Here is a 22,148-nt window from a genome sequence, read left to right on the forward strand (position 1 = left end):
CAATGGAGTATGGTTAAGCCATAGAAAGAAATGAAGTTCTGATGCATGCTACAACATGGGTGAACCTTGAAGTCACCACGGAAAGTGAAATAAACCAGACAAAAGAAGACAAATACTGCATGATTCCACTTATATGAAATATCCAGAACAAATCTGTAGAATCTGATAATAGATCAGAGGTTCCCAGGGGCCGAGGGGAGGGTAGAATGGGAAGTTATTTAACAACAAGTCCGAAGTTTCTGTTTGGGGCAATGAAAAGTTTTAGGAATTAATAGTGCTAATGGTTTTACAACCCTAGGAAGGAACTTAATGCCACCAAAACGTATTCTGAAAGGTAAAAATGGTAAATTTTATGTTATGTATATTTTACCACAAGAAAAAAATTTTTTAAAGAATATTGGCTCGTCCTTAAATAGAGCAGATCGAAACAAAGTTGGCTTTCATCCTCACATCCAAATGCTTGTGCATATACTTAATGTTAAACATAGATGCAACGGTCATGCATTTGCACATTTCATGCCCCAGGGAACAGGTATCCAGAAGTGCCCCAAGTTTTCTTACTGTCCCAGTGGGGGTCCTGTGTGTAGATACAACTGTAGCTTGGGAAGAAACAGTGCAAGGGGTGAGAAGAGGGGACCATCCCATACCACTGCTTCAAATGATGACTTCCTTCCCTGCTGATGTTCACCCTTGTGTGACTGTACCATTATCATCCACGTATGGCCTTTGAGCACTTCAGGGTTTCCAGGCACAATAGTGCAGCTATCTGGGGAATATGGCAGGGAGGGGAAAGATCAAATACATACACACACTCGAGCACATGCAAGCCACTTTTTATATATATAGCCTGAGGTGTCTGGTTTGGTGGTTGATACACGGCATTTCTTGAGTCACACCAACGAACGAGAACGCCAAAGATCCTAGCGTCTGCACAGGTAGGTAGCTATTTCAAGCCATCGTTAAGTAGTGCAAATGAAATATGTGGCTTGGATGAACTCTGCTAATTCATACTCTGAGGAGTTTGGTATAACCCTTTTGGTTAAGAAATTTGAATCGGGGCAAAAAAATGACTTTTGCAGAGCCAGAAAGTTAGGGAGTTCCTAGAGCAGATCATATTACTCATTCTGGCACATAAAATCTCTGCAAACTTTGTATGAAAATTGTAAGTCAGAGCACGCTTTCTGTTTCATGAGCTGTGCATAGCTCTAATTCTTTTGTGCATTAAGCACTTCTTAATCATCCTTTTAAAGGGCTGACCAATATATTAAAAGGCCACATAATTAAAAAGTAAAGAGAAACCCAAAGTAGTATTAAAATATACAGGTCATTTTTTACAGATGGGGAAAGGAGTGAAAAATAATTACAGTGAATGTCCAATGTCCTTGATGTTTTTCCAAGATAAAGTAGCAAAGAACAATCATTTATTCAGTTGTGAGATAGATTTCCAGCTGGGTTACAGGTCACAAGGCAGAATACAGTGCCTCACACTTGCAGTGCACATCTTTTGGGTAATGTTTATGCTACAGACAAGAGAACTCCCAAAAACTGTTGCCACTCCTGCAATCAAACAATCTATTCACCAGGAGGCCTAAATGAGTTTGAGGGGGAAAAAAGAAAAAGAAACAACCAAACCTCAAATGACACAGCCAGCAGTTAGAAATGCAGATGAAACCTCCTGGAGGGGCAAACAAGTACCTGCTTTAAAAAAAAATTAAAAAGGAATCCTGCCTTCCAGCAATGAGGCAATGGGGTGCCACCCACTGCGAGATGATCGCTGGCCAGTCCTTCCTCACCTGGATGGTCACGGCGGCCCTAACCCTTCTCCAGCATCCTCGCTTGCAGCACCAAACCCTAATCCCCACCGGAGCAGCCAACAGTGCTATTTCAATGGTGCCATCTACTCCCGGTGCATCCCGTTTACTGTTTACAACCCCCATAAACAACCCTGTTTACAGTCCCATTGCCCTCAGGATGCAGGATGAGGGACTCCTGGCCCTGAGGGAGGCCCCATCCGGCCCCTCACTCTCCAGCTCTACACTTAACCCAACATTCCGCTCTTTATGTCCCACCTACGCTGAACTTGCCTCTGCAGTCCTAATCTCACAAACACGTCTTTCTGTCTGACATGCGTTACATCAACTCTTGATCTGATCCCACCCCACGTGTTCTTCAATCTCAGCTTAGATGTCACGTCTTCCCAGGAAGCCTTTCCTGACCCTCCCAGGTAGGGTACAGAGTGGGAAGTCTCACACACACTTCAGGGTCCCCCTTCTGGCAAATTGTCTAGACCTGTACTGTCCAATATGGTAACCACTGGCCACATGTGGTCACTGAGCACTCGAAATGTTGCTAGTCCAAATTGAGATGTGCTATAAGCGTAAAATACAACAAGATTTTGAAGATTTAATGTGAGGAATGTAAACTATCTCAGTAACAATTTTTTATATTGACTATGTTAAAATGATATTTTGGATATATTGGATCCAATAAAATGTATTGCCATTAATTTCACCTATTTCTTATTACTTTTAAAAATGTGGCTAATAGTAAAATAAACTAAAAGTTCCAGCTGTAGCTTACATTATGTTTCTATTGGACAGCCATGGTCTAGACTATAAGCTCTATGAGGACAGGGCAGGCCAGCCTTGCTCATTTAGCATTCCCTGTGCTTTGTACAGTGCCTGAAACAGGCTGATTCACTCATTCACTCCACAGATATTAGAGAGCAACTAGACTAGAGAGAATCTGAAAAATTCCCCACCCCCCCAATACCTCCTTCCCTAATCCCTGGTACTGGGACTGAGAATGTATCAAACCATGATTACGTCACCTTACGGGTGTAATTAAGGTTACTAATCAGTTGACTTTAAATGAGCCTGAAAGGAGATTATCTGAATAGACCTAATTTAATGACAGGAGCCCTTTAATAGCAGAGACTTTTCTCCTGCTGTAGCAGGAGAAAGTGGCAACAGGTGAGGGATTGCTGTGCTGAGATGGAGGGAGCCACAGGGCGAGAGCTGAGAGCTTCCTTTAGGATGTGAGAGTGCCCCAGCTGATAGCCAGCAAGGAAATAGGGACTCAGTCCTACAACCACAGGGAACTGAATTCTACCAAGAACCTGAGTGAGCCTGGAGGAGGATGCTTCCCCAGAGCCTGTAGATTAAAGTCGAGCAAAGTCCACTTTGACTTCAGCTTTATGAGACCCTAAGCAGGGAACCCAGCTGAGCCCATCTGAACTTCTGACCTATCTACAAAACTAAGAGATAATAAATTTGGGGTTATTTGTTATGCAAAATCACCTCTGTGTGTCAGGTGCCAGGGACAAAATAGTGAGAAAAACAGATAAGATCTATGCCTTCATGAAGCCTGTATTCTCAGGAGGAAGACAGACAACGAATAGATACACAAATCAATAAATGAATGTGAATTTTAAAATCTGGGCCATACAGCAAATGAACAGGGAGCTCTGATAGGGATGCTTAAGATTTATTAAGTGACTGATGGCAATTACTATATAGATCTCTATTTTTTTTTAATAGGGGAACATATCCACAACTTTTCAGTGAAAAAGCAGATTACCATTTTATGTGTGTAGTTCAATCTCATTTGTGCATCAACGCACACATTATACACATGAACATTTGCAAGTGTATATACCAGGATATTATTAATATTTACCTCTGGCTGGTGTTTAAGTTTCTCTTTTAGAATTTTTTTTTGCACTTTATTGACTTTTTAAACCAAAGAATGTGTAACTAGTATCATACTAAAATATAAAGCTATTTCCTTTGTGGAAAAAAAAAATCAGTGTTGGGTGGGATGTCTGTTCTTGACTTGGCTCAGGGCTGCGGGTGTGCGAGGGGGCGGGTGGGCAACCGAGCATAGCAGTTAAGAGTCTGCCCCGGGACAAGCGCCCCAGGGAGAGCAGGCTATAAATGTGTGGTGTCTCGCAAATATTCCTTCAGACTGTTTTTCTTTGGAATAAAGACACCTGCCCGATTATGGCTTTCTTCTCCTGCCCTTTCAGTAGTGATTTGCAGAAACAGGCTGGGAGAAAGGGGTCTTTGGTAAACACGGAGGGGTTAAAGGGGAAACTGTTTAATAACAGTAGTAAAACGCAGGCTATTTTTGACATCTGGGTTAATGTCCATTGCGCTCCATGTGCTCTCCAAATGTGCGCGGTGTGCCCCCAGGTACAAAAACAGACACCCATTCACGGCGGCTGTGGATGCCCCTAACACGTTGCACATGGTGCCCACATAAAAGGCGAGCCCCTGATAGACTAATTAACCAGGGTCTGAGGAGAAGAGCTGCTCCTTCTGGGGGCAGCTCACATCCTGCAGAACAGCCCCACTGCGCGACTCTGCTCACGGGAAAACCCAATAGAGTCGTTTCTGCTTAAAAAAAAAAAAAAATCTATAACTACATCTGTGTTATTACTTAACATCTTTTAAAACGGGGTGGAATGGGTTTCCCGTTTTCCTCATGAAGATTTATTTATTATTGTTGTGATCAAAGTGGCAACAAATTATGTTAAATCATTTAATTTTCTTGATAGGAGCAACCACCTTGAAACCATAATTCAAAAATATGAGTGGAGAGCAACATTTTACCTTGAGAGTGGACTCCTACAGCTCCACAGGGCAATAAAATGTAACACTTCAGAGCCCAAAGGGCTGGGGGTTGGGGGCGGGGGTGGGCCCAGCCAGCCCTGTGCTCAGAACTGCAAACGGCCTCATGGATGACAGAGCTTGCTGGGGCTGGGTGTAACTCGCCCAGGATGTTTTAAGTGAAGGGATTCAGATGCTTATGTGATGGGAACATCAAAATGGCAGCATATGCGTCTATGTGTCCTTAGGATTTATTTTTGTCATTATTATTGTGGTCAGAATTATTGTATTAACAGCTAACATTTGGTGCATGCTACCTGCCATCACCCTCTGTGCTTTTGCATGGATGATTTCAAACAAGCTTGACAGCACCATGATACTGACCCAGTTGGTTTACAGCCCCTTATGCAAATTAGGAAACGGAAGCTTAGCGGAACTGAAAGCTTTTGGTCAAATTCCCCACCTTTCTGCAAAACCCATTCCCTTTACTATGAGGCAAGGATTTCCTGAACCTCAGTCTTTTGTGTCCTAACTTTCCCATTTTTGTAATCTCTTTACAATACCTGTAACATTTAAGTAATATTTTTCTTTTAAAAACATACTCTAAAAACTTATGTAAATTCTGTTTTTAAAGAAAGATTTATTTTAATACTATAACGGAGCTAATATTTGTCTAATATACATTATAATAAATGCATAGCTACTAAAATAAAACTGCTTGTCTACGAAACACCTGAAACTGTCTCATGGACATGCTCACTCTGCTTCCCACTAGCCTTGCCTGGGAGACCATTCCTCACATCCGGCACTGGCCTGGTGGGCAGCACTTGGCATGTGCCGGTTGATCTTGCACATATGCACATACTCTAGCCCAGCGGTCCCGAACCTTTTTGGTACCAGGGGCCAGTTTCATGGAAGACAATTTTTCTACAGGGGCTTGGGGGGAGAGGGGGCACGGAGCTCAGGAAGTGATGGGAGAGATGGGGAGCAGCGGCTATAAACACAGATGAAGCATTTGCCTACTCCAGCTGTGTGCCCCCACCCCTTCCTAAGTTTCATAGAAGACAATTTTTCTACCCAGGGTAGGGGTGGCGGGGGAGGGGAGGCAGAGCTCAGGCAATGACACCGCCTGGTTCGAGGCCAGGGCTTGGGGACCTCAGCTCTAGCCAATGGCCAGCCATAGCACCACCCTAGTCTACATTTTAGGCTTTTTTTCTTTTCAAGGGCAGAAGGCAACAAAAGTAAAAATCAGAAATCTGCCGCTCAACACACGCGTTAGGTACTCCACGTAATTTTTAAAATATTGCTTGAATAGAAATGTGTTTGGTTGTAATTTTTTCTTAAAAGAATACCTCCTTTAACCTGAGAGACTACCCATAGCCAAAGGCCTTTGTCACCCTACTCCAAGATTTCTCTATCTCAGCACCACAGACGTGGAGCTGGGCAATTCTGTGCCCAGGAGACTGTCCTGCTCATTGTAGGATGTTTAGTAGCATCCTTGGCTGCTCCGCATTAGATGCCAGTATCACTGCCCTTCTCCCAGTAATGACAATCGAGAAACATCTCCGCATATTGCCAAATATCCCTGGGGGGTCAAAATCGCCCCTAGTTGAGAACCATTGGCCTAACTGGCTGTTTCTGTATATACTTGGTTGACTGTGCTGTATTAAAAAGAGTGATATGTTGGTACATATGAACGGTATATGCATAGCTGCATCTACCAAACTATATAAGATATGAACAATTTCGCAGAAATAGAGATCAATTTCTAAGCTGCTTTCATATTGTTTCAGACATAGCTGCACAGATTTAAAAGTCCTCTGGAAATAGGTACAACCTAAGTAATAAAAATAATGAAAATGTACAACTTATCTGACATAAAATAGAAATGCTACAATCCTGAGATAGCAAGACACCTAAGACACTTGCTGAGCTATGTGAAAAGGTAAAATCTAGTTTAAATTTATAGCATTCCTTCAGTGTCCCTCTAGGAGTTTGGCATTTTGCCAGGGTTCCTTGTTAAAAATTTGTTAAACGTGTTTGGCATTAATGCAAACACAAAGTGGTCATTTGTTACAAATTCTATTGGAATGCATTCATTTAAGGCAATGAAGTAGTTACTAGAAAAGAAAAAAAAAGTTCATTAAGTACATTTTAAAAATACAATGATGTATGCAGTGTGTAACTGTGGCGCCCTGGTGGCTATATAAATCGCTGACAGAATAACCACACATTGTGTTTAGTTTGAAATTGGAATCTTTTAAACATAACTGATAGAACAAAAACTGGTTTTGTTTGTTGTCAAAACTGATGTTAGTCTTTCTTTTCTGAACGAGTTAAAATAACCAAAAGTTTGGCATACAATTTCTAACATCTCCAATCAGTGAAACATATAGGTTAAAATAATGCTTTGGGAATGTTTGGGGGTGCTGCTAATGACATCGGAGATGAGGGCTGATTCAAGATACACAAAACCCGCACTCTGGAGAGAGGGGAAAAGGTCTAAGTCATCCCAGAGAACTCTGCTTGGGTAGGGCCAGTACCTCTCTGCGCTCCTAGCTGCCTGAGGTTATTAGATTACCTGTACAGGGAAACCATCTCTCTCATCACAGAGACAATGGAATCCTGTGAGCAAATATCCTAAGCCTTGTGTTTTAGAACTCCCACTCTCCTGTCGTATCCTAAACTGTTCACACAAAGGAATTGTTGCTGAATAATAGTGACTCTTCAGCTCGCTGAAGAAACAAGTCTGAAGCTCGGCTGCAGGAGAAAGGGGCTATTGCCATCATATGACGTTTGGCTCTGCAGCGTAGTGGGCTGTGGATGCTAAAGTCGAATATGTCATCTCAGGGCCCACTGATGCTTGCTGAAAGTCAGTCTTAAAGGTGAATAGAAAAATCACACTTTCCCAGGAACATTCAGAAGTTATTCACTACTTTCTTTCTCCTCTTTCTCTCACTCTGACATGTCACCATGGAAGTGTCCAGATAATAGAATCCCAGTAGTTCTGAAGCACTGGAACGAACTCCCAGATCTCTTTAGGCTGGCCTCGCTCACGGTCTGAGTTTGATATTATCTAGGCTGCCCTTGGAGGGGATAGATCCAGGACCTCTTGGTCTCAAGCTCTTGAAACATTCTCCCAGTTAAGAGTAACTTTAGACAAAACCTAGCACCCGGCACATGGCCTGGAGAAGTCTACCCTTCCCTTTATAAATGCCAAACAGGATCAAGAAAGCAAGAAGTCTGAGAACAGGGAGTAAACACTTATCTCCAGAAGCAACAAGAACATAATGGTGCAAAAGATAAGAAACACACCCTGAGGACTGTAGAGCACATCTTGGTTTTTCCTGATGTTTAAACCAATTTGGGAGCCTGCTTTAAGAAAAAGAATACACAAATAATTGACTGCTTCAAACTTGACAGACACATGTGGCCTTGTGAACACATCAGTAGGACCCTCCTAGGGCCTTGAAAAGGTCTGTGTACTTGAGGTGCTCCAAAACGTAAGCCCCATTATCTTCAAGATAAATCCCTTTTGCCTACAATTAAAAGTTTATTTTTGAGATAGCATTTTTTTTTTAAAAAATCCCTTACTGAAAAGAATTCAGTTTTAGAATGAGCCAGCCATAGCAGATACAAGCCACAGAGAGACCTCTACTTACACTGGTGCCACGAACGCCATCATGTTCAGGAAAGAGATGCCCCCTCCCAGAAAAAGGGGCCAGAGAGGCATTTTGGAGAATTTGAAACACGAAGGAACAATTTGATATCTCAAGTTTACTGACCAGAAGTGGCTCGGATGACAAGTGTTTACAACAGGATCTTCATAGAGCCAATAATGGCAATTAGTCTCCAGGATTTGAAGGCTCCCTTCCCGCCTCACTGAGGTGGAATGCCATTTACTCTTGGGCCGGGGACTAATTAGGGGTCTCGTTTGAAGATCAAGGTTTTGAGATCTCAGCTTCTTAATAACATGGTTTGCCTGTCCGCCACCTGGGTCCAGGCGAGACCTCCCTTCCCCCTCCCCAAACAGCAAGCACTGCCTTAGGCCAGAGCAAGTGTGGGCAGGAAACCACAGACCTAGCCTTTTGAGCAATTTAACCTGTTCACCGCCAAGGTCCTGCTAGCCAGTGCTTGATTCAGCTGCGCAGAAATGGGAGATACTTGACTTTGTTCCTCAGGCAGGGCTGAAGCCTTGGCTGTGACACAAAGAAACCACCTTGGAGTAGAAACACTACGCGGCCTGCTTTCTTGGAGGCAAAGAGAGGCAGGAAGACTCCACTTTTCCAGATGAGTGGTGAATCAAGAGACTCTCTGCATTTGCTTCAGGTTGGGCCATTTCTAGAACTCTTAATTAAAGTGACTAGCTAAAGAAGGAAGAGCCTTAATATAACTGGTCATGAGACCCAAGAGACAGAAATGCCTGCATCTACAGACCTTTTGCCAGGGCCCAGTGTGGCCTTGCTATTTGAGGCTGGGCTGGCTGCGACACTCCTTAAGATGCGGACATGGCCGGGGAGAAGCCAAAACAGCAGGAAAAGTAAGCTAGGAAGAATTAAGCTTGTAACAACTTGGGCAAAGCACAAACAGTGACTGAGGTTGGTCCTTGGCTGTTGACACACTCTGGCCTGGGTCGGTTGTGGTCACTAAACCCATTAGCGTTCTGATGTGGCAACAGCTAATGCAGCAAGTTCAATGTGTTTTTGTTTAATTTCTAAATGCTGGGTGCACGCCTGCAACGATGGCCGAATGAAGACAGGCAGCCCCACTGCCATAAACACAGTCATCATTGTCAGTGATCTGAAATTCATTTTTCAAACTATTTATTTTTGGCAGACAGGGGCTGAATGGAGTTTTGCATTTGACTAACCGTACTGTAATTTCAACTTGCTGCAAACTTCTTTGTGTTTTCTAAGCAACCACCAAATCAGAGTTTCCTGCAACAAAAGGAAATAGCCTCCTCTGGGGGGAGGGGAGTCCTTTTGGTAGAGGGGGAAGGGAAAAGGGAAGTGTATAAACACAAGCCAGCAACCAGCTGGGTGAAGTCGGGCCTTTTAAAGATATTCTAGGTCTCTGAGCCCTAATCCTCACCCACCTGCAAATAAAGGAACAGGAAAAATGCTACCTCGTTTTGTTCTTCAGAGTTTAAAATGAAATGGGTTCTTAAATGAGATACAAAGGCAAATTCAGTCTGGATTTCATATTGTCTTCAAGCTATGTTTATGAAAAGTACAAGAATCCTTCCTTCCTTTCTCCTTTCCCTCCCTCCCTCCCTCCCTCCATCTGTTTTTTTCCGTCCCACAATTTTTTAAGCATTTATCAGGAAACATGCTAAGTACTCAGGACATGTGGCTGCACAAGACAGCCACCAACCTGATTTCATGGAATGCACATCTAGTGAGCATGCCAGACATTATATTTAACAAATAATTAAACTGAACATGTGATTGATCAATCAAAATCATGCTAAGTACCAAAGATGAGAATGACCTGCCATCACTGACGAAGCACGGACACTTTTGTTTTACAGCATTCAGTCCTTACAGTCAAACAGGTTACTATTATTAACCTAGAATATGGCTCGAGAAACAGGCGCAGGGGAGTTACACACCCACAGCTAGTAGGTGATGGGGCAGTGGTGTGACCCTTGTACACTGGGATGTCAAATCCGAAGCCTACAGGAGCACACTGGGACCCTGACTTGATCTGATAGGAAGGATGTAAAATCTGTGGTGTACATACGCATACTGAAGAGAATGGCTTATTTTTTTGCACTGTGCTAGTTGAAAAGGAACTCTGGATTTCTATGCATTCCTAGGGTTTTGCCCAGACTCTGTGCTTTCAAATGGATTTTCAGTCAGTGATTTTTGTTTCCCAACACAAGCTCACCTACAGCCTCCTTCAAAAGCCTGTACTTTAGAGGATCAAGGCACGTGCTCCTCCTTCCCCTTCAAAAGTTTGCATTATGGCCTTCCAGCTTCATGGTATTTGGGATGATTAATCACTTTTAAATATGAAAAAAATTAACATGTCTAAAGCATTCTTCCCCACTATCAAATGTTTTGCCGTAACAAACATCCAGAATGTCTCCCTTTCCCAGCAATTCCAAAGCAATACATTTTCTGTTGGAAATTCAACTGCAGAAATCCCATCCAGAAGCCCCAAGCAATATATCTTAACATCTTAATTTCATTTAGGAGGAATGCAATGATTGATCATTTATCATTCTGAAATTGAGTGAATTATCTGGAGGATTCCAATCTATTGCTTCTATGAAACTGATGGGATATTCACATGTCTTCTGGCTGCATGAGGGCTTTGGGGTCCAAGCTGTCTTGGAAAGAGTGGGATGCTAAAAAGATTACTGAGGGAAGGTCTGCATTTACAGGCAAAGTATAACTCCAAGGCTTGACTTGCCTCAAATTAGAGCCTCCCCCACTGATGGCCAGGATGTCTGCCGCAGAGTTACTCTAACTCCTCCATCCCCATACACGGAATCTTGCCTTCCTGCTCTTATCCTTTCACAGGTAACCTTGAAAGGCCTGGGGAAAACTTGACATGAATCCATTGGCATTGTTGGGATTTGCCTCTTCCTCCATGCCACTTTGTCCCAAACGAATTTTTACTGCAGTATGAACAAAATGGCAGCTTCCTGGGCCAGGCCATTAGCATCACGGTTGCCATTCTGGTTCTCACACAGGACATCACTATCATCTCTTCATGCTGGGTAGGGTTGCTTGGCCAGCAGGAGAACCGGCTGGGGTGCTACAGAATAAGGTTTTGGAGTGTCTACAGTATCACTGATCTTTTAGGTGGGTCTGCCAGGGCAAAAAAGCAGCATGATCCTCAAGTTTGAGTATGTGTCCCGTCATGGTAGATCCCAAGTGAGTGCCTAGTATGTATTTTCCATGGTGTAGGTTTTAAGAAACACACAGAACATGCCGCCTCCAGAATTGCAATCCATCTCTGCAAACACACGCATGTACAGAATTTGCTCAGGAAGTCCACTGCCCAATGGACCCCCTAAAGGGAAATAATGACATCTCCCTCCAAAGAATGAGGAGTCTGAGGAAAGCAGAGGTCATTTCAGTGGGACTCTAAGGCCAGTCACATTTATACAATGCCAGAAAGCAGACATGCTCTCTGATTTGAACTTACATTTAAATCCCATGCCAAAGTCTGCTCTTGTAGGTCTGCATGAAGCACAAGGGCTTGGGGCTGCAGCCCTCGGTTTCCCATCTCCAGCTCCCACTTGGGGATTGAAGTGAACTCTGTAATCCTGTAATCATCACTGGGGCTGGAGAGCCTTAACAATGGGCCTCTCAGATAGACCCACACTCCCATCTGTTATGGGGCTTCCAGCCATCACAAATGTTTCCAGCTTAGACGTCGAGGTACCCTGAGAGGGAATTCCTGTGCTGCTTTTGTTGCTGGTCACTTTGAAGATTAAAGAGAAGAAAATGCATTTTCATAATACGTGAACTGGCTGGAAGTTTCCCTATTAAATCCCAAAGTCCTGGCAGGCAGGGGTTGGGCTTAATTCTTCTAAGACAGGCTTGGCATCCAGGACTGAGGGCTGGGACATGCCTTTGGGCAGAACTGGGCCAGAGACCCAGGAGCTGGGACACGACAAAGTGGGTACCTGAGGCACAATGCCAGTGGGTTCTGGGGGCATGTTTGAAGCCCAATACAGTAGGACCCCACAGTCCTCTGGCAGCCTCCACGTCTTCCACCAATACACCGGAAGCCTCAGTTTTGCTGCAGAGAACTTCTTCGGGATCTAGTTCTGCGAGTGGTGTTGCAACCCTATACAGAAGCGTATGAAATTCCCAACTGGCGGTGCCAATCCGTGAACAGGGATTCCTACTGCAGGAGGAGGCACATAGCAGGGTCCCTTTTCAGAGCTTTTGCATATACAGTTCCCCCTGCTTGGGCACTTTCCCCAAGGCCCTTCGCCTGGCTGCCTTCTGCTTATCCAGAGATGACAGCTTCAATGCCACCTCTTTGGGGAGGCCTTCTCTGACTGTTGTTCCTGGTCAAATCCCCGTGCCAAACACTCCCTTAGCACCCCTCCCTTCTCTCCCCCAACACACTCCTGCTTCCGAGAAATCTGGCATCAGGCATTGTATGAGGATTTGATTAGTGTCTGACTGCACCCTGGGCCGCCTTCCTGAGGACGGGCTGTGTGCATCTTGCTCACTGCGATGTTTCTTGTGTGCCTGCCACATAGTGGGTGCTCAATAAAGATTCAGGTGGATTAAGGAGAGAGCTGAGTCCACTGATGATAACAAACATTTGTCAAACACTTGCTATGTGCCAGGAATAGTCCTGAAGGCTTTTTGCAGCAGTGATTTTCAAACTCAGCACTACTCACATTTTGGACTGGCTAATTGGTTCTTGCTGTGAGCACTAAATGTGAGAGCATGAGACAGGGCCTAACAGGAGCTCCTTACCTGTGAATCATCTGTTAATTCTAACCCTTTCTAGTTTGGGTGACTGCAGGTGAATCACTTACCCGCTCTGGGCCTTAGTTTTCTTATCTCCAAAATGAAGATAATAACAGGAACCTTTCTAGGCGGTTGAGGAGATAAAATTAAACGAACCCTGCCTATAAAGCTTCTGACTAGTGCCTGGTACATAACAGGAGTTCAATTACAAGTACTTATTACTCCCCCTTCACGTGAACCCACACAGAGCAGACAGCTGGGCATCAGGACCGGCTTGATCCAGAGCGCAGAAAGCACCAGCCTAGGGTGTTTGTCTCCAAGTTATCTATGGGCCGGACCATCTTCATGAAAAGACAAGTGCCGAGTAAAAAGGGGGCACATCGCAGGGGCCAGGAATAAATAGTGGCAGAAGGAACCCAAGCTTCTCCCAGACTACAAATTCCATGCCTCCAACCTGGGGCACCTCGGCAGCCAGCCACGTTGGCAGCCTCACACTTTTTCTTGGGCTCTTCCTGTTGGCACAGCCCACCCTGCTTTACAAAGCTTCAGTGGGTTTTTTTCATGGCTCCAGCTGTTAGATAAACTTTCAAGGATATTTCTGTGGCAGGTACAAACCTGGACAGGAAGCCTCGGGAAGAAATCCTAAATTAATTATATGTCAACATTTAAGCCACAAGAAGGAGCAGTTGTCATAAATTTTTGGAAGGTTAGAATCCAATTTTAGTTGTAAATGCGAGCAAGCTCACTGACTCACTTGTGAACGGGTGCCAACACAATGATATATTTTACATTCTTTCACAGCTTGTTTTGGCTAAACACAATGAAAAAAAGAGAGAGAGAGGAATTACAGTTTTTATTCTTCAGTGGGCCGAGGTGTTCAATCATGCAAAAGAACTACATGTGCCAAAGCAGGAGAAATTACCTGAGTTTACTCACTTTTTTGGTTGCCTGCCACTTTTATTGAAATGGAACTGAAAACTCAAAAGAAGGCCACAGGTAGCACAGAGCAGTGACTTTCAGCACTGATGGCCCAAGGCTAGACATTCTTGACAACGAATCAAGACTCCTCCAGGAACTGCCCTCCTGGTTAACACTCAGTCCTGACCAAACCCTGGCACACCCATGGTTTCGGAAACATCCTTTCCCTGAGCATTTGTCCCTGGTTGAATTTGGTGGTAGGTAGCCATTAGCAGAAAGGCAGAAAAATCTCCTTTAATTTTTACAAAATTAGGAAGGCAGCTGGGCTGCTGCTATTATTTTTGCTTTCTGTTTACTTTCTATAATAATTCATTCATTCAATCAGTCGATTCTTCAACAAGGATTTATTTTTGCTGGCTGTGAGCTCGGCCTGAGGATTTGATGAGCAGCAGGACACAGATCTTGCTCTGTGACACCCCAGGCAAGTCAGGGCCATGAGGAATAAAAGGACAACTGCCACACAGAGTGATATGCGAGCTAATGAGGGTGGCTGGGAGGGAGAACCGGGCCGAGGAAGCCCGCAGGCACCTGCTACGTCAGGGAGGGTCAGCAAAGACTCCCCATAGGAGATGACTTCCAGGTTGAGACGTGAGGGATGATGAGCAGGAGCTACCCGGTGGAAGAGGGAAGAAAGGAGCCTTCCGAGTGGAGGCGCAACATGTGGCAAGGCCTGAAGTAGAGCCAGAGCAAGGCCGACTCGGAGAATGGCAGGTGCCAAGGACAGCTGTACCCGGAATGGGAAGGGGGAGTGGCAGAGCCAGGGCAGAGGGCAAGCGAGGCCAGGCCACGCAGGGCTTTGTGGCTGCACCAAAGAGACTGGACGCTTCCCTTAGGGCAGTGGGACACCATGGAAGGGGAGTGACCTGGCCAGATGTGTGACTTAGGAGGGCACCTCCAGGGCAACACAGAGGCTGGATGGAGGCAGCCTGGAAGCTACACAACCTTTCTTTAAGGGAAGAACAACCCCCTGGGCAGTGTGAGTTGAACTATATTCCCTAAGAAGATACCTTCAAGTCCTAATCCCTAGTACCTGTGAATGTGACCTTATTTGGAAACAGGGTCTTTGCAGATGTAATCCAATTAAGACAAGGTTATACTGGATTAGGGTAGGCCTTAATCCAGTGACTGGGTCTTTATAGAAGATCAGTTCTTCTTCTTAGAAGAGAAAAATGTGGATACAGAGATGCAGAGAATACACACAGGGTGAACGCCGTGGGCGACGGAGTCAGAGCTTGGAGAGACGCATCGACAAGCCAAGAACGCCAAGGATTGCCAGCAGCTAGGAGGAGGCAGGGATGATCCTCCCCTAGAGCCTGCAAGGGGAGCATGACCCTCTCAGCACCTTTAGGATTTTGGCCTCCAGAACCATGAGAGAATAATCGTCTACTGTTTTAAGCCACCAGTTTTCAGTACTTTGTTACAGTGTCTAGGAAGCTAACACAGGAGTTGCGGTGGAGTCGTGCCATACTGCTCCCGACAACACTGAAACCCCAAACTGTATCGGTGCTGGGACCACAGGGTCCCTTTGGGAGAGGGCCATCTGGGATCTAAGAAGCATCTCCCCTGGCCACTGGCTCCCTTTGACCTGGTTAAGTAACCTGTGCGCAGAGGCCCGAGCCAGGGCTCTTCCAAGGGTGGCCATCTGTGAGAGAGTTAGAACTGAAAGTCAATATTTGTCCACAGGCAACAGTTGTGTTTGCAGTATGAAAGCCCCAACAGGTTTTTTCAGAGATTTCAGTCCGTGTGGTCTTTAGGCCATGAAGTCACCTTGTCCTGAGGAAACCCCTGAAGATGAGCTAGGAGGGACAAAAGTCTCAAACAGTAGGCTCTGGCAGGCAGCAGCTTAGGAGGCTCAGAGGGGACAGGTCCCCGGGCCAGGGTCTGCAGGGGGGCTCGGCACACAATGGCTGTGCTTGTGCTGCTGGTGGGTGGGGCTTCCTCAGGCTGTCCCTTGGTGCTGATGGGATCAGCTGTTCCCAGCTGGAAGCGGTAATGCATCCGCTTCCCAGGGACACCAGCTGACATGCTGATGGGACTGCAAGGCTGGCAGGAGCACACATCTCTGCACCTCCTTCAGGAGGGAGAGATGCCCAGCCACCCCAGTTCTGGCCAGGACTGGGCCAGAGGGGTCAGGAAGCACAGCATGGCCACTCAGTGGCTAGCACAGCACCCGACACCAGGAGGCTCTTGATAAATGGGCGAGTGAATAAATGAAGACCTTGGGCTCTTTAATCCAATTAAATTTGAGTTCAATCCTGTCTTAGCCTGTGGTTTGCTGTGCAATGTGAACAAGAAATTGCATTTTGTGGGCCTCTACTGCCTCATCTGTGAGATGGAGATAGTTACACTATCTACCCCACAGAAGTGTTAAGAGAATTAGAGTAGATCATATATATTAGTGCTTAATGGAACGCCTGACAGTGACAAGGCCTCAATAAGTATTAGCTGATGTAATGACCATTCTCTCATGGAGTCGTGTGCCAGTATAGCAGAAGTGTTAACACTTGCCAGTTCTAGACTTGGGGGTGAGTTGGTGGGGAAGAGGAGAAAGTAGAGAAAGCCTCTTAAGGATTTAGTTCACAAACCCCTTCTATTGCCTTGATCTCAACTGGCTGTCATGACTCTGTGACACAGGGCAAGCAGTGTCATCTCTACTTCTGATAAGAGAATCTGAAGTTCAGGGCATTGAAGTAACTCAGGCAGATGCTTTGCAGTGACAAGTAGCAGAACAAGACCCCAACCCAGAAGCCTTCCCGTGAAGTCACAATAGAGCACAAAGGTGCGTGATGACTCCTCCCAGAATGAAGGGAGGAGAGATTCAGTTGCAAAATGATTCCAGGGTACAGGTGGGAAAGAAAACGAGGGCTGAGGAAGACAGGATGGAAGCACCAGGAGGCCTGGGCGCTACTGCCTGTGTTGGTTTTGGCAAGTCACCTCCCTTTCTCTGACCTCTGTCCCTATATCTTTTCCAGTTCCCAAATCCTAGGAGGGGTAAAAAAGCAGAGCCAGGAGCTGCTGACCAGCAGTCATTTAACTTCCTGAGCCTCAGTTTCCTTATCTGTCGAATGGAGATGATAACACTCCCACGGCCTTCCTCTGTGGCTCAGAGGTAACACGTACATGGAAGGGCCCCGTAAGCAGCACCGATATTAAAAAGGATGAAGCAAAATATGATGGCAGATTGGAAAGGAGAAGCAGAAGGAAATGGTCCAAGATAAAAATGCATTAATATTAACCAACAGGTTCCTTCAGAACAACAAAGCAATGAAACAATAATTTTAGAGAAACAAAACCCTGCCTAGAAACAGTCTGCCAGAGGGAGCGGAAATGAAGGCACAACCAAGTGGCCCTTGGCTTACCTATCTGGAAAACACAAGATGAAAAAGATTCTTTGTAAACCAATATTTGTAAAAGCCCCACTGGGCTTTCTGCCTGCACAGACTGCCTATTGTCTTGGCAAAGGATGAAAACGAGTGAATTCTTATTTAAAATGAGCATGAAGCAAATTCAGGTAAATGTTATCGGCATCATCATGAGCTACCATTTACTGAATACCTACTGTGTGCTGGGCACTGTGCCAGGAACCGTGCATTCATACTTTATTTGGCAAAAAAAAAAAAAAAAATCTAACACTCTTACAAGGCAGGCATAATATTCAGTTATTCATATATTCATAAACTTTCATATGCTTATTTGTTCAGCAGAGCTTTCAGTGTCCATTATGTGCAGGTACGGTACATCTGGTGCAGACACAATGAGGAATAAGGCCTAGCCCTGTTCTATAAGACAAAGTCTCTCAACCTCAGCACTTCTGAGCTGATGGTCAGTTAGGATGGTAATTCTTTGTTGTGGGGAGACTGTTCTGTGAATTATAGGATGCTAAGCTGTATCCCTGGCCTCTTCCCGCATAGATGCCAGTAGCACCCTAGTTTGACAATCAAAAATGTCTCCAGACCTTGCCAAATGTCCCCTTAGGGGTGGGGGGGGACAGGAAGAAAGTGAATCTCAGAGAGGCTAAGTCCAAGTCGCACTCCAGCAAGGGAGTTGTATGAAGCAAAGCCAGAGCTGATCTCTGAAGTTGCCGCGGCTTCATTTCTGCATGTTGAGATGCAGGTCAGAGTTCCCAGGCCAGAGCCACTGGGATCCTGTCTCATTCACGATCAATGCATGTCCGCCCTTCAATTCTACCTTTGGATTCTTTGATTTTTTTCTCTCCATGTCTGCCAAATCACATCAGTTACAAACATTTAATTCTTGAAAGGTTGGAGGAAACTCTAGTTAACCCACGTTCTGAACCCAAGACATCCGTGCGTATTGCTGTGGATGTGAGTCAATTCTCCAGTGAGCTCCTGGATTAGCTATGGAGCACAGTTCATGTCTGGACTCCTTAAACAGTTAGTGGGGGTGCACAGAAAATCTTAAAGGAAAGAGAATTGGGATTATTATATTCCCAAAATATCTTGAAATTTTTAAACTTCAAAGTCGTATTTCAGTTCCAAGAGTAGCCTAACCTTTGCAAAGGTTACTCCACAAATATATGCAAGATAAAGAATTCCCTGGGAGAATGTCCACCAGGATCCTAAGCCTACATTCATATCTAATTTACAATCACTCTGAAAAAAAAGGGTTCCTCTTTCAAGGAGCTCACATTACCCATGGTCTGGCATTGTGCAGAGAAGTGACAGGTGCAATTTACGTGAATAATCACTGCAATCAGCTGCACTTAAAAATGAACCAGAGACGTGCTCTTTAGACAGAGAAACTGCTGAGTCACACAGTCAACTACTGCTCCCCAAAAAGGTGCCAGAACAGAAGACACTGGAGAAGTAACAGGTCGTCTATTGTGACTCAAGTACCCTGGCCTGGGAGACCTAAGTACTAGTCCCAATATTGCCATTAACTCATTGTGTTACCTGGAATATGACCTTTTTCTTCACTGGACCTCAGTTTCCTCAATTGTAAAATTAGGTCATTGGACTAGAGGAGAACCACGGACTTCTCTTGCTTTAAAGGTCAATGGTTTTCCAGAAGCGTCATCTTCTCTGCAATCTTTGTGGTCTATGAGTGTGGAAGCCCCTAAGGCGAAGGTACTATGGAGATTGTAGCACTGATAATAATAGTGTCCCACAGTAGGCATTCCATGAATGAATGAATCAATGAACGAGGGTAGTCTTCCTGCAACTGAAGCACCGAGCTGCCGCTACTATCTTATTTAATCCCAACCAATGATACCTCATTCAGGGATGCAAGTGATGTATAGGATGAAAACTACGCTATGGACCCGGTGCTGGCAAGACAGCAAAGGGCCAGAGAGTAAACAGGTTGGACTTCGTGGGTCTTATGATCCTGTCACAACTAATCAATTCCGTAACTATGGCATGAAAGCAGCCACAGACGATACATACATGTGTGGCTGTCATCCAATAAAACAAAAATTGGTGGCAGGCCAGATCTGGCCGTGGGCTGCAGTTGGCTGGCTCGCAATGTGGCTTAAAGCAACTGACCTGACCTGTGTCTTCTCTGTCTTGATCAGCCCCTGGTGCTCTGGGCCTGGAGAGCAGCACAGCCGCTTCCTAAGATATCTGCAATGATAATAGCCCCGTCTCTCCCTCAGCTCATCTCCTGTAGTCAAAGCCTACAAAAATCTCCCTGCAAGAGTCCAGTTTTCAGCTCAGGAGCAAAGATCTCCAAGATTACTGGCATCGAAAGCTGTACTGTCTCCCTGCATTGGGCTGGGGCCTCAAGAGCAGGGAAGTCAGAAGGAAGGGATGGTTGGAAGTGGAGCACCCATGCACAGGGACTTGGCCCGTCTTCCTTGGAAAATCAAATCCAAGTGTTAAAAAGAGTTACGAAGCCCAATTATTGCAGGCGGCGGTCGGAGGTGGGGGTGGGTTTTCTCCCACCAGAACACCTTTCTGTCTCACACATGAGCACAATTTGGATTCTAACAGGACTATGAAGGAATAGTTTGATCGTGAGGTCATCACACGGGGCTCCAGAGCCCAGCTGACCTTTTGAAGTCTGCTCAGGGAACCTCATTATGTTGCATTTCTGAGTCGATCCCTCCTCTGATTTTTTCCAAGTCTCTTTGCCCTTGCATTCCTTTGATGGTTAGATTTTTGCCTTGATAGAGAGGCATAGGCTGAGGGGAGGGAGAGCCACGGAGGGAATCAGGAGGAAAGACCTGATTATTAAGTGAATAATCCACTCTAGGGGCCTTGGCCTGCTACTCACTGGGCTGGGCTTGCTGGCTCAGATGTCTTTAAGGAGCAGTAATTCTCCAGAAGGCAAGACTCCCATCGGTTACCAGCACTATTTGGAATGAATTGATGCAACCCTCGAGTTGCAAGCTGGAACCCTTGCCAAAGCAAGCACAACGTTTCCCATCTTGTAAAGCAGTAATTGGGAGTAACTTCCAGAAGAAGGAAGCCGATCCTTCCCCGTGACAAGCCACCCCTCCCTTGCCCCCTGAACATTAATGTGTTTGCTCGGCCCACCGTCTGCCCCCGATGTGCGTTTGTGTCCTTGCTGCCATTTTTCATACTAATGACTCCCGACTTCCTGTTCGCAGAATGTCAGAGCACGGAGAGGTCCCCAAAGATTCTCAGTTCCCTTTAAAAAGATGATAAAGGGTGGCCTGGTGTATAACCACATGCACAAATCACAGGTACTCATGATCTCGTCAGGAAAGGAGGTAATTCTCCCCCTCATTTCAACCTGCTGCTGGGAACGCTCGGTCAGGCGCAGGGTTTCAGCTCAGTGGTAGACACGAAGTCCCCTGCCTGGCTGCCTTTCCTGGATGGCTTGGCTTTCCCTGGGCCACCACTGGCAATGACAGGACACAGTCCTCCTTTTTCTCTTTCCAGCTTCAATATATCTAAAGAGTTTTAAGGTACAAAGTATATCTGGGGAGGGGGTGCTTCTCACTTGTTTGAATGAAAGGCTTGGAAATTTCACAGTCATTAATCATGATTGTAAAAAGATTGGCAAAAGAAATTGCAAGGAACTGTCGTCAGCTTCAGCCTTTCCACGCTGATATTCCGGATCCGGGGCTGCTTTATACCAAGACTCCAGGGCTACACACGATCTTTTGTAGAGCCACAGCATGCCTTCCACAGGACTTCCAGACCTCCTTTGTGGCTTAAAGTGAATGAGGGCCATTGCAAAGTAACTCTGGCTAGGAGAACCCCACACACGAATGGGAAGACCACACGGCTGACTTCCAGTTCTGTCCAGACGGGCATCCTTGTCTCAGCTTAAACATTAACACACAGGGTCACCTGGATTAAGCTGCTCAACTTTTCACTGCCTTGGTCGGGGCCCCTCCAGTTGCATAGGTCTCTTCCTCTGAATCTGAGGACCAACACAACACGATCACTTTCACTGTGTCATTGCGAACATCGCCAGCAGTAGGGGCTCCTATCATGTGCTAGGCTTGGGCTAGTCCTGGGGTCCAAAACTCAGTAAGACCCATCCCTGCCCTCAAACCAACAAGCAAACAAACCTCTACATCGAATGGTATCTCAAGTGTGTATAATGATGATGATATTTATTGAGCACAAACCAGGTGTCAAATGTAGTCTCTAAGGCTGTTTGTATACATTAACTCACTCAATTCTCCAAGTCCCTTTTAAGTACATACTCTCTTCATTCTCGTTTGAGAGATGAGAATACCGAGGATTTAACAGCACCAGACAATTGCTCAGGGTCACACAGGTATTAAGTGATGGATCCAGGATCAAACCCAGGCTGGCCGCAATGTGGGGCCCTCATAAGCTGCACCCCCGTCTCAGGACTTAAAGGTGATATCAGACTCCTTCCTCACTTAGGCTGTGTTCTCAGTTGATCAATTCACTTTTTCATTTGTTCCAAAACATTTTAATAAACTCTTCAGGGGGCCTGACCCAAGGCTAGGTGTTGGGATGATGGCAGCATCTGAGAAGGACAGGGTCCCCACTTGGTCTCACATGGCTTACAACAGAGCAGGACAGAACGCCCTGACTGCCTCAAACCCTCCTCCACTGGCGAGGACCCTCGGCCCCTAGAATCCCGGAGCATGAGTCAGAAAAGTCTTCCTAGCAGACAGGACTGGCTAACCTGCAAGGACAGAGCC

At 45.5% G+C, this 22,148-nt stretch overlaps 1 protein-coding gene across 2 annotated transcripts in view; it reads right to left on the reverse strand.

Moving 5' to 3' along the window:
* Positions 1–22,148, reverse strand: part of ERC2 (ELKS/RAB6-interacting/CAST family member 2) — an 894,383-nt gene that overhangs the window by 3,610 nt on the left and 868,625 nt on the right. The window lies entirely within an intron of this gene.

This window comes from Propithecus coquereli, unplaced genomic scaffold (genome assembly GCF_000956105.1).
Source record: "Propithecus coquereli isolate 6110/MARCELLA unplaced genomic scaffold, Pcoq_1.0 Scaffold1, whole genome shotgun sequence".
NCBI lineage: Eukaryota > Metazoa > Chordata > Mammalia > Primates > Indriidae > Propithecus > Propithecus coquereli.